The sequence below is a fragment of the Ovis aries genome, chromosome 18 (assembly GCF_016772045.2).
Source record: "Ovis aries strain OAR_USU_Benz2616 breed Rambouillet chromosome 18, ARS-UI_Ramb_v3.0, whole genome shotgun sequence".
Lineage (NCBI taxonomy): Eukaryota > Metazoa > Chordata > Mammalia > Artiodactyla > Bovidae > Ovis > Ovis aries.
This window is the reverse complement of record NC_056071.1, coordinates 10,520,160-10,534,121: the sequence shown is the minus strand read 5'-3', so window position 1 is coordinate 10,534,121 and position 13,962 is coordinate 10,520,160. Positions and strand designations below refer to the sequence as shown.

General features: G+C 40.3%; 1 long non-coding RNA gene across 1 annotated transcript in view; it reads left to right on the top strand.

The window, feature by feature from the left end:
- LOC114108997 (uncharacterized) overlaps positions 1-13,962 on the top strand; it is a 90,301-nt gene that overhangs the window by 74,253 nt on the left and 2,086 nt on the right. Inside the window, exons 2-3 of the long non-coding RNA XR_003585691.3 lie at positions 5,042-5,304; positions 6,098-6,171. This is a non-coding gene — a long non-coding RNA (uncharacterized LOC114108997). The remainder of the gene's footprint in view (positions 1-5,041; positions 5,305-6,097; positions 6,172-13,962) is intronic.

Below are 13,962 nucleotides of genomic sequence, written 5' to 3'. Positions count from 1 at the left end.
ACTCATAGAACTACAATAATATAAGACTAAAAGACGGAACATTTCTAATTAGTTACTTGGAAAATACCAAATCACTTTCCTCTTCCTTTACACCTCCTTCATAACATTTATTTCAACCGGACAGGAGTCATCTCTCCTACCAAGCTTTCACAATCCTTTGTCATTCTTGTAAAACTTGTTCTTCATTGGGCTGAGCCTGTTTGCACCTCTGTTTTCACATCTATGAAATGAAATCCTGAGTAACAGCCTCATAGGGTTATTGACTCAGTGTGTCAATGACAATAAATGATTAGAATATTTCCTAGCACATGAGAGTGTCTTATTGTTACCACCTACCTCTCTAGTGAATTTCCTGACCTGATTTGTAAACTTCATACCATCTTGTTCACAATTCAAACAGCTTCTAGAAAGCTACATTAGGTGTTTTATGTGTTTTCTCAAATGAGAATAATGAAGTATTTGATATCAAGACTAATGGTGCAATTGGTATCCAGAGGGTGCACGTTCACTCATCTCTAGAGAAATCAAGGCAGACTTGCTGAGGAATGTGAGTTGAAAGGTACAAGGGAACAAAAACGACCTCCTTCTGGGCAGGAAACTAGATTGAGGCACAGGTGCTGGAACGTACACAGCAGAGAGATGGCTGGAATGGAGGAGTGTGTTAGGTAAGCGATGCAAAAGAAACTCACCTCGGGTGTTACTGCAGTAGTTTGGCAATGAATATCTGAGAGCCTCAACTGAACAGGGCCATAGAAATAGGATAGACTCAGGATGTAGAAACGAGAAGACTCAGTAGGAACAGATCGCTGCTGCCACATACGGAAAAGAGAAGGAAAAAAAATCAGAGATGCAGCTAAATTTCTGAGTTTGGATAACAAAAGCAATGATAATTATAGAAATGGGAAAATGAAAGAGAAAGCAGAGCTTGCTTTTCTAAGGGGAGACTGGAAGTGAGTTTAACATAGGTGGAGTTTGAGTTTCACAGGTCATCAAATTGGACATGTAAGTCTGTCATATGAGGTTGAATCACTGAGGGGAAAGCAAAATTAGAGAGTTAGAAGCAACAATTAACCCTTTAATGCAAGTGATCCATGTCCTTGTAAGTTCAGTATCAAGATTCATAGGTATCCACAGGCTCTTAACAGAAGTCCCCTGGGGCCAACATCAAGGAGAAGAGGGACAAAACCAAGGCTGCCATTCTTTTTAAATTTCTTTTATTGGCATATAGTTGCTTTACAATTTTGTGTTAGTGTCTGCTGTACAGCAAAAGTGAATCAGCTATATGAATGCATATATCCCTTCTTTTTTGTATTTCCGTCCCTTCTAGGTCACCAGAGAACACTGAACAGAGTTCCCAGCACCGTACAGTCAGTTCTTATTTGTTATCTGTCTTACGCATAGCAGTGTATTTATGTCAGTCCCAGACTCCCAACACATCCCATCCTTCCTTTCCCCATTTGGTGTCCATATCTTTGTTCTCTAAATCTGTGTATCTATTTCTGCTTTGCAAATAAGATCATCTGGGCTATTTTTCTAGATTCCACACATGTGAGTTAATATATATAATATTTGCCTTTCTCTTAATGACTTACTTCACTCTGTTCATATTTCCTTGGCCTTGGTTCTACAAGGATACAGAGCATGGGGCCTGCACTGTGCTTTGTGCAGAGAGAGTTCTCTTTCTTTTCCTTGAAGCCACAGTCTAGCTCGAGGAGACAAAGTTAGTGAGAAACAAAGTAAGGCCTCCTGGCTCAACTCAGCCCCCAGTACACACATCAGAGGGACAAAGTGGCCCACAGCCTGTATCAGCATAAATACAAATGGGCTGAAATAGATCTTTTACCTAAAATAAATGTCAAATAGTATGCAAATAAAAATATATTTTTGTCAGAAAGACCTTGGGCAAGGCAGAACACAAATGTTTATTTAAAAGAATTTTTAAACTCTGATTCAGACTAGGAAAGTCAGGCCAGTCGCTGAATCCCATGGGACAAGCACATGCGAGGGTCTCCGCCCAGTAAGTTAGCTTTTAATGGTGTGTTTACAAAACCACGTGTCCTCAACTAGAACTTTGAAAAACTCCCAAAACATATCAATTCCAAGTGCATGACCCAGGTCTAAATAAAGAAGACAGGAAATGTTTGGTCATGTATATACATCAAATTCATGGACCTTTCCAGTTGCGATACCAACAATACCCAAAATTGAGATTATATTTTTCAGTGTTCACTTATTTGTTTAAACATGCTTATTTCCCATAATTATAATGGGAAAAAAATGCAGTCCACTGTTAGAACATAAGGGACAAGAAAGAAAGAAAGAAAATCATACAGATATGTGTAGTTTGTCCATCTTACAGATAAGAAAACTGAGGGAGATGAAATGAGTGTCTAAGTTCAATGAAGAGAGCACAGACTGGACTGGATTAGACTAGAACGGAAGCCTGCCCAACACCCAATCCGTGAGCTTTCCCCACAAAATTATGGCCTCTCAGGAAGAAGAGACTCAGAAGAAAATATTAAGAGATATTCCCTACCCTAGGGTTTGACAGATAACCTCTGATGGAAAGTTCCTTCTGGGTTTTGAGTCAAGAGGCAGAAATAAAATGGATAGCATTGGGAAAGAGGAGAGTCAAGGCTAATCCCTTTGCTGCTTTTGAGAAGATCTGCTTAGAATGTTCAATATCTATTTCAGAATTTTCTCAATGAAAACCTGTGAAACAATGTACTCTCTGGAAAAGAATGGACTAGAAGAGGCAAAAATGGACAAGGAAAAGTGAAACAAATTTCCCAGTAGGTCACATCTCATCATCCTATGAAAATCCCCTAGACATAACCTTCATTTCTCTTTCCTATAACTACAAACTAGGTTTCTGTTTACTTCTGTTCAGCTTTTTTTTTTTTTCCCCTGCTATAAGGAGACTTAGCACTTCACATCTGAGAGTTGCCAAATGATGTTCTAGGCAGAATGTCAGTTTGAGAGTCTGGAGGGCAAAGGATGAAAAGACCCCAGAGGAATGTCCAAGACCCCAGAGAAATGAAGACCCAATGGCTCTGGGAACAGGAAGGGGGCATTAGGCAGAGGCAGAGGGACAAAGTGACGCTCACCTTGCAGTTTGCCCCATAAACCATCTCTGAGATATGCAAATAAAAGTGTCACTCTGAGATAACTTGTAGGTTTCTGGAAACAATCAAGGCTCTATTGAAGTGTAAGTAAACATGACTAGATTCTGGAAATAATGAATTTAGGAACTCCAGAAGTGAAAACAAAAGGCAATGAATGAAATCTACCTCCTTCCAGACATAATGCTTTTATCAGTAAGTCTAAATTATTGCTGGACTTCCCAGGCACCTCAGTGCTAAAGAATCTGCCTGCCAATGCAGGAGACTCAGGTTTGATACCAGGAATATGTCCTGGAAGAGGAAATGGCAACCCACTCCAGTATTCTGGCTGGAAAATCCCATGACAGAGGAGTCCGGTGCGCTATGGTCCGTGGGATCGCAAAAGAGTCGGACACAACGGAGCACACATGCACAAAACTGTTGCCACACAATTGTTCAAAGGCAAATCAAGTTCAAAGCAGATATTCTAAGTTCATGACATGCATCAGCTATAGGACTCCCTTAAAGAGGAGGCTAAACGAGTGTGAATCGAAGCTAGTCAATATGTCCTCTGTTTTCAAGAAACTTGTTCTCAACTGGAAACTATTAGTTTTTAGAGTAAATATGTTTACTTAAAAGATTCATAGAAAGGAGCTAATCTCAAACAGTTTCCAATCAATGTGATCTCTTTATATCTTAGCCTCAAGCAGTGTTCTCTAAAATGAAATTATAGCACAGTTTTAGAGAATAGAGTTCTTGAAATAACTTGGATAAAGGATATATTCTCAAATGATGTAAAGTGGAGTTGTCAATAGAAGGAGGCGCTAAACTGAGAAATTTTGAAAAGGCAATGGGAAGGGAAGGGAAGCTAGATTTTATAAAACAGCTAATGTGTGATTGATCTGAGTTCCACTGTTAGGGTTTAAACGGAACTCCTCTCTGGTGTTCACATCCTAACTGTAACCTTTCTTCAGCCTGAACATGGGACCTGTAGGGATTTGAGCTACCACACCCTTCTTTCTGTGTACATAAAATATTTTTGGAGAGCTCTTTAGAACTTTTCTGCTCTGAGACCTGTAAGTCCACTCTGAAGACAAAAGGTTTAACTTGAGATGGACGCTTGTCATTGAGGATGGCTCATAAATCATTGTCTGTTGAGCCTCTTTAGAGGATGAAAAGACATCTGAAATAGCACCCTGCCTTCAGAAGGTCTAGAAAGACCCCCAGGAAGAGTGATCTTCTCTAAGCTGTTGAACTTGGTCATAAGCCATTAAGAGGTTCCCTGGTGGCTCAGTCAGGAAAAAATCTGCCTGCAATGTGAGAGACCTGGGTTTGATCCCTGGGTTGGGAAGATCCCTTGGAGAAGGGCTTGGCAACCCACTCCAGTATTCTTGCCTGGAGAATCCCCATGGACAGAGGAGCCTGGTGGGCTGCAGTCTACAGAGTCACAAAGAGTCAAACACAACTGAGTGACTAAGCACAGCACATAAGCCTTCAAATCCAAATGGGTTCGGTGTTCTGGATTTCAAATCCCTTCTCTTCTAAAGCAGATAGAAATGATACAGAAAAGTTTACCTATGCAGCTGCAAATAAAAAAAATAATAAAATACATCAAGTAAAAACTAATGATGAAGAAAATAATAATGAAAAAAACTAGCGGTTGCATCAATCAAACCTCAACAAATCACACAGCTGCGTCCCTGCCTTCAGCACATACGATTCTTAAAAGATTGCATTCAACTTCTGTGCTTGTTTTAAAGTTTTATTGCCAAAATGTTCTCAGAAAAGCATTGTGCTGTCTGGCTGTGTGATAATCAGCGATACCAATGTGAGTTGTTGCTTTTTTTTTTTTTTTTCCCTATCTTTTGGATCATATCAATGTACATGGTTTTCAGTCTTGCCTCTTGCATTTGTTTTTTTTTTTTTTTTCTTCCCTCTAGGACCATTTCTGGGGATCTCAAGAGAATGAAAGAAACCACTGAGACCAAGCTGGAATGCATACCACCATACCACCTCCTCACAGAGGACGAGGAACAGATCCCACGACTCTGTACTTGCCCCTGTCTTCTCCCCTTCCCTCTGGCTACACATCCACCCTGCACCCTCATTGCTACCCAGGCCAAAGGGAAGATGGCTACATCTCCCGGGGCCATGATGTGCGGCCTTAGAGGAAGTGCTGTCTTTGGGGAAATAGCAAGATTGGGTGACTACCTTAAAGTCAATACTATTTATCTTCACCTCTTGTCCTGTGGGTTGACAAAGGGGCACCACTGTTAGGCCCAACCCCCCTGCACAGCTGCAATAGAAAGAAGGCAGGGACTTGTACTTTCAAGTGTCAGACCCTTTGTGCCCGACTACTAGTTTACGAGGCTGATGTCAAGCATGGCAGTCAATGAAGTCTTTGTCCTAGGTGTACAGGGCAGGACAGTGGAAAAACTGCCCTCTCTAATATCCCAGGCTCATCCATCTTCCCCTCACCCTGGTTCTCAACTTCTCTGTCTCTTGAGCCGACAGAGAGAGGATCCCTCCTGGGTTAATGTACTGGAAAATTGCTCTGCATGTTTATGAGGGGGTCCCTTCCAAATGAAAGAAAAAAGGAAAGGGGAAAAAAACGGGGAAGAAGAGCCGTTTTTTCCCACTGAACTCGTTGGCCTTATGCATGTGGGCCTGACCCTGACTAAGAAAATCTCAATGCCCTGCTAGGAGCTTCATTGTCCAGTCTGGCAGAGCGCACTTCCGATTGAGTTTTTTGTTATTATTTATAATCACCAAGTGGTTTTGAACAGCGACTCCCATCACCCATCCCACCACTACTTCACACACACACACACACACACACACACACACACACACGTACACACACATCTAAGCCCTTACCTTTAAAGAGGCCCTATCCACTCACATCCAGTTTCCCTCAGAACAATCTATCCTCCTTTTTAAAGCTGGTTTCCCCAAGGCAATTCCTTATAAATAGCAAACATGTTGTTTTCATACAGTTACATGGAAGTTGGACTGTGTGAACTTTGCCATGGATTTGGACCCCAGAGGTGGCTGCCTTCCATGAAATCAGGTTTGCTTATTTTAACTTTCTTTTTTTTTTTTTTTAGCTAAAAATAATATCCTCTATCTCCAACCTCTTCCTTCACTCCCAAATTTTATTCCTCCATGCAAGGCTTGAGGCTAAAACAAAATGTCACATAAGTGGTTAAGGCATCTACTAGGTATCAATTATGTATGCTCCATCTACAGCGAACCCAGAGATTTTTACAAGAGATCTTCCAGAAACTTCTGAACAGAAATCATGGAAACTGGAAACACAAGATTATAGATAATTATTTCTTCTAGAAGCCAGCAGGCACACAGCAAGTGGTTTTTTTTGTTTGTTTGTTTCTTTGTTTCAGAAAATGAAGAAAAAAGAACTTAGCAGCTCAGTGCATTTTCTTCTTTCTTCAGCCTGATTTTCAGAAACTGCTTTATGTTTCTGTGGATTATTAGTTTGGCCAGAGAAACAGGAGATGGGGAAATATTTGCACGTAAAAGCTGTAATTCATTTTTGACAGAAGGAAAATATTTTTTAGGGAAATTTGTGGAAAAGTCACAAAAGTGACTCAAATTAAAAAGGTCAATCAAAGGGAAGAATTACTATCCCACCCTCAACCCCACTCCAATGGTGGCTTCTGTCCTTGTTTTGAGTTGATGACACCAACCTTGAGGCAAATCCTACATTAAAGTTGAATTCCCTGGTAACTGAATGACCAAACCACATTTCCTGTTAGGGAGTTTTTTGCAGAAAGTGACAGAACACAATTACAGCTGATTTTTTAATTCTATGTACGATGTCCAAAACTGAGACGTTTCTATGAAACAATTCGATTCCAGCATGTGAGGAATTTCCTGGGTTGTTGATTTTTTTTTTCTCTTTCTCACTGTATATTTTTCATCAAGATGTTCCTCTGATTGAAACCTAACTTTCTTTTCTGCAATTTCCAGAAATCTAATGCTCTACCACTGACAACAACAGGGCTCATTTAAATGTTTCGCAAGATGACAAAAAGAATAAGGGGAAAGCTGGCAAATCAGGCTCAGGAGAGGGGGGAGGCATTAAGTCTAACACAAACATTAATAGGGACCCCTAATCTCTTCTCCCGCCTGCTTTGATAGAAGGAGGTCAGAGCGCCTGGTCCCCACGCCTGCTCCCTCAAGACCGATAACAAGCAGATGTTACTGTAACATGCTCAGGGAATCAAGCATAAATATGACCCCTGACCCCGGCTGTCAGCTGATCCACTGAGTCTCTTAGAAATAGACTCTTCACTTTGCTGAATCCCCCCTCTTTCCCACCAGCCCCCTCCCCGGGCCTGGCGCCCCCACCTCGGGTTTCTATGCCCGTGGCTGCCGCCCTGGCCCTTGCACAGTTGCGCTCGGTGTAACCTTTCTCTTCACGGAGGTCAAAGGCCCAAGACCTCAGGCCAGCTTCTTTTCTTGCAAAAGGCCAGCTGATGAATCATTCCAACTTGAAGGGAACAGAAGAGAGGGGAGGACTCTGAAGGCCTTTTCAGAGAAACAACTGTGGCCTATACATCAGCATTTACACTGCCTTGACACTTTCAAAACTCACGTCCCTCTCTGGGAACCACAGAAAGAAGGGGGGACTGAGAGGTCTTGCTATCAGGATGGAAGAAATAAGAAGGAAAGAAGGGGAACATGATACCAGCCTTCAAGACTGTGTAACTGGAGGCTGTCCAGAAAAAGAGAGAAATGTAGGCGTGTACATGTGCGTGCTCACACACACACACACACACACACACAATCTTTGCCCAGATTTCAGCTGGATCAGAGTCACTTTTTACAAATTGAGAGAAAAAGAGAGCATGAACGTGCTTTTCCCCTCTTCCAAGAGAGTTTGGTCACGAGCACTTTGTTGAATGACTCAGAATTCTATTGCCTATTATTTAGAAAAGCAGCAATCATCTAACTTTGAAAAAAGAAACTCTATATATGCCTCCTTTAAGACAACCCCCCATGAGTAGAATCAGGAGGGAGGGGTGGGGTTGGAAGCTAGGATTGATGGCTAAAACACCTGGAAAGCATTTTGGTTTTCACTGTTTTATTCATTCTACAAAGCTCTAGTTCTAGTTTATACTTTGAATCTGTGAGAAGGGAATCTTTACCCTGGAGTCATTCAGGTGTCTTCAGTAGCCTTACAGTAAGGTTAAGGTTTGGAAATACTTGCGGGGGTCCTAGAAAGGAGTTAATACAGACCCAGTCGTCTGTTCAAGGCCTCCAAAATGAAAGGAAGTATAAGGTGCAGGCCAAGAATGGAGACGCAGATGTAGAGAATGGATGTTCAGACACAAAAGGGAAGGGGGTGGGATGAATTATGAGATGACAATTCACACTTATCTGCTCCTATGTGTAAAAACAGACAGCTAGTGGGAAGCTTCTGTACAGCATGGAGAGCTCAGCTCAGTACTCTGTTTTGACCCAAAGGGGTGGGATGGGGGGTGGCTTGGAGAGAAACTTAAGAGAAAGGGAATCTGTGTATGCTTATAGCTGATTCATGTTGTAAGGCAGAAACCAGCACAACATTGAAAAACATTTATCCTCCAGTTAAAATTTTTTAAAAAATCAAAGGTAAACTCAAAAAATTAATTAATTTAAAAAGAGGGAGGGGATGTATGTATGTATATAGTCTATTCACTTTGGTGTGCAACAGAAAAAACATAACATTGTAAAGCAATCATACTTCAATTTGAAAACACGAAAAAGCTCCTAAGAGGAGCTCTACAGGGACTGCACTAATTGGACTAAACTTGATGTCATCAGTTTTTTCTCTGGTCTTTTCTGTCCTATGTTTTCTCTAAAATCTCCTAATTTAGACAAAACACTGACCCCACTATTACCGACTCCATACGGAAGATAGAGAACTATCACACTTTGAACTCCACTTCATCATATACTTGTTCGTTTACTTTTTCATTCAATAGAAAGTGAAGTAGCTCAGTTGTGTCCGACTCTTTGCGACCCCATGGACTGTAACCCACCAGGCTCCTCTGTCCATGGGATTTTCAGGCAAGAATACCGGAGTGGGTTGCCATTTCCTTCTCCGGGAGATCTTCCAGGGAATTGAACCCAGGTCTCATGCACTGAAGGCAGACGCTTTACTGTCTGAGCAACCCAGTGTCTTTTAATTGCTATAGGGGCACTGCTGCTGCTACTGCTGTTAAGTCACTTCAGTCGTGTCCGTCCCTGGGATTCTCCAGGCAAGAACACTGGAGTGGGTTGCCATTTCCTTCTCTGTGCTATAGGGACACAGAGATGGATAAAACATAAACTTACCTGACAAGAGTTTGCATCTTCCTGGAGTAGATCAGGCAGGAAACAGATAAACATAGAAAAAGATAACACTGCAGGGTGCCATAACCGAGGTGCTTGCCAACTTCTATGACAGCTTGAAAGATGATATCATTTGATGGTGTCTTAAATAAGAGTTAAGAATGGAACCCAAAAAGATATCTGTATAATGTTCCCATAGAACATAGAAAACGGAAGCATGAAGGAACAAAATGCATCCAAGGAATGCCACCATGTTTGATCTGACAATCACAATAAGGGACACAGAAGAGAATGGCCAGGGAGAAAAGGCAAAAAATGTGGTGATCACCTGGAATTAAGGAAATATGAAGCCAAAATATCTCAATGGGTTGCATGTCTTTGGACCTGTCAGGGGTTGGGTGTCCTCCAGTTCCTATTAGCATCCTAGTATTACTGAGATGTTTTTCCTGAAGGTGAAGAACATTCCAGATTCACAGGATGAGGAGTAGTTCACTCTTTATAGATCAAAAGCTTAATTCAAGTCCTGAAACAGAATTTTTGATTAGCTAAACCTATGAGATTTCCCATTCATAAATGAAAAGAAAAATGAAGATCCGGTCATGACTTCCCTCCTCTTGATGGCAAAGCATCGGTTCAGAGAGTGCGCCCTGTCCGGGCTCTGACTCCTACGCCAGGCCAGTGACTTTGACTTCCTATAACGCTTCCCACAGCAAATGCTAGTGTAATGATCTGCTTGTCTATTGTGGCTCTTATTAACAGAATTCATGGGCATCATGTTTAACAGACCATTTTTTTAAATATGGTAGGTTATTCAACTCTGAGAAGTTGAAACTGAATATATCAATAAAGTAGAAATTCTGGCTTAAAAAAACTGATGACCTGTATTCAGTTCAGTTCAGTTGTTCAGTCGTATCCGACTCTTTGCGACCCCATGAATTGCAGCACGCCAGGCCTCCCTGTCCATCACCAACTCCCGGAGTTCACTCAGACTCGCATTCATCAAGGCAGTGATGCCATCCAGCCATCTCATCCTCTGTCGTCCCCTTCTCCTCCTGCCCCCAATCCCTCCCAGCATCAGAGTCTTTTCTAATGAGTCAACTCTTCGCATGAGGTGGCCAAAGTACTGGAGACTCAGCTTTAGCATCATTCCTTCCAAAGAAATCCCAGGGCTGATCTCCTTCAGAATTGACTGGTTGGATCTCCTTGCAGTCCAAGGGACTCGCAAGAGTCTTCTCCAACACCACAGTTCAAAACCATCAATTCTTCAGCACTCAGCCTTCTTCACAGTCCAACACTCATATCCATACATGACCACAGGAAAAACCATAGCCTTGACTAGACGGACCTTAGTCGGCAAAGTAATGTCTCTGCTTTTGAATATACTATCTAGGTTGGTCACAACTTTTCTTCCAAGGAGTAAGCGTCTTTTAATTTCATGGCTGCAATCACCATCTGCAGTGATTTTGGACCTGTATTAACAAATTTAGAAAAATAGAAATCATACAAAATACATCCTCAGACAACCATGGAATTAAAGTAAAATTAAATTAACAGAAATCGGTATTTAGAAATTAAACAATAAAAATTAAACTAAATCCATGGATGTTTTGAAACCCATAATGGGTCAAAAAGAAGTTGTCAGGAAAACTGAAAAAATGTTCTGAAAATAAATACATCTTATCAAAATTTGTAGAATATAGTGAAAGCAGAGCCAAAAGGAATATTTATAACATTAAACAGGTATACTTGAAGAGGAGAAATATCTAAAATCTACATGTAGAGAATGACAAAATACAGTAAAAAAAATAAAGAAAGAAGATCTAACTAAGTGAAAAGATATTTTGAATTTATGAATTGAAAGATCCAGTGATGTTAACATGTCAGATATACCCAGTTTGATCTACAGATGCTGGACAATCTCAATCAAGAATCAAAACCTTGGCAAACTATTTTGTACAAATTGACAAGCTGTGTCTGAAGTTTATTCGGAAAGACAAAAGGTTTATAATAGTCTATATAATTCTGAAGAAAAAAAGCAAAATTAGAGGACTCACATTATCTGATTTGATGTTTAATATAATGCTGTAATATTCCTGAAAGCATGATATTTTGTGAATTAGAGAGCCCAGAAATAAGCCCATACAAATATAGACAACTGATTTTTTTTTACAAAAATGCAAAGAAAATCCAATGATTAAAAGATAATGATTTCAACTGGTGATGTAAGAATAATTGGCTATCAATATGCAAAAAGTAAATCAGTCAATAAGTAAATAATAAAGAACAGACAAGTCTCCCAAGTAGAAGAATTCCAAATAATTCATGTGATACTCCACACTCAGTGAGATGGATCATAACGCTCCATTCCTTTAGTGTGTACCATGCATTGTGATTTTCACTCTAAGAGAGTAATATGAAAAGAGGGGGAAAATAATAACTTTACAGTAGAGAAATCTGATGAGTCACGTTGACAGCAGATTCCTTTGATAAGATGTGATGAGAAGGGCACTTTTTTGGATTATCTTCTTACCCAAAACCTGTAATTCCAGTTTAACCACAAGGAAAACATGAGATAAATCCCAGTTGAGCAGCATTCCATAAAGTATATGGCCAGAAGACGTGTGCTCATTCACTCGGTCCTGTCAGACACCATGCAGCCCCATGGGCTGCAGCCCACCAGGCTCCTCTGCCCGTGGGTTTTTTCAGGCAAGAATATGGGATTGGGTTGCCATTTCCTGCTCCAGGGGAACTTTCTGACCCAGGGAACAAACATGTGTCTCCATCTCCTGCATAAGCAGGTCGATCCTTTACCACTGAGCCACTGAGAAGCCACCCAAAATACGAAGCCTCCCAAAATACATGGTCAGTACTCCTCAAACTTGAAAGGTCATAAACAGGGGAAAATCTGCTTTATGAGAGAAAAATGTCACAGCCTGGTATAAAAAGGACATTAGGTAAAGACTTTAACAAATTTGATAAAGCATAATTTTAATTACAATGTATAAATACTGATTCAATAATTGTGATAAGTTTATCGTACTAAGGTCAGATGTGAATCATAGGGAGAACCGGGTATAAGATGCATAGGAACTCTGCCTCATTTTTTTGGTTTTCTATAAATTTTCAAATTTCTATTCTAATATCAAAATAAAATTTTGATGACTCATTTTCTTCAAGCAAATAATTAAATTATATTTGCTTTTCCCTTCACCAATCTTATGAAGCACTGTATTTTTTCTGTGCTGAATGAATGAATGAGTGACTAGTTGGATGAATAAATATTTTAAAAGAAAATTTGAATTTTGAAAAACTTAACTGATGATTTTAACCTTTATCATGGTGACTCAACCAAGATATTGTTCACAAGGGAGCCTTTCTGAACAGATAGTTCTCCAAATGATATTTGTAACACAAAATTGAAAAAAGTAAGTTGTAGCTTCTTATTTCCACCCAGAAAATCTGGCATAAAATCTTTTTAATAGATTCTATTTTCTATTATAATAAAAAATTGTTGCCAAATGCACTATCTTTTTAACAAAAAAATTACTATATTAAGAATATAAAGAGAAATTCCATAGACAAATAAGGAAGCACCATTGCAAAGGAGCTTGTCTTTTTCATCCCACTGTCCCTTTTCAGATTGCTGGGAGAAATATCAATAGCCTCAGATATGCAGACAATACCACCTTAATGGCAGAAAGCAAAGAGGAACTAAGAGCCTCTTGATGGAGGTGAATAGAAGAGTGGAAAAGCAGGCTTAAAACAACATTCAAAAAAACTAAGATCATGGCATCTAGTCCCATTACTTCATGGAAACTAGATGGGAAACAATGGAAATAGACTATTTTCTTGGGCTCCAAAATCACTGCAGATGGAGACTGTGACCATGAAATGAAAAGATGCTTGCTCCTTGGAAGGAAAGCTATGACAAAACTTGACAGCGTATTAAATAGCAGAGACCTTGCTTCTCTGACAAAGCTCTGTATAGTCAAAGCTACGGTTTTTCCAGTAGTCATGTACCAGTGTGAGAGTTGAAACATAAGAAGGCTAAGTGCCGAAGAAGTGATGCTTTCAAATTATGGTGCTAGAGAAGACTCTTGAGAGTCCCTTGGAGAACAAGGAGATCCAACCAGTCAATCCTAGAGGAAATTAAGCCTGAATATTCACTGGAAGGACTGATCCTGAAGCTAAAGCTCCAATAATTTGGCCACCTGATGCAAAAGGCTAACTCATTGGAGAACATCCTGATACTGGGAAAGATTGAGGATAGGAGGAGAAGGAGGCATCAGAGGGTGAGATGGTTGGATAGCATCATCGATTCAATGCACATGAGTTTGAGCAAACTCTGGGAAACAGTGAAAGATGGGGGATCCTAGAATGAAGTTCATGGGGTCACAAAGAGATGGCCACAACTTAGCAACCGAACAATAACAATCCCTTTTCAGGGATAACTTGAGGTAGAATCAGAAACTCTAGAAGAGGTGAGAAATTTTCATCAACTTGCCCTGGTCATTGAAAATTCTTC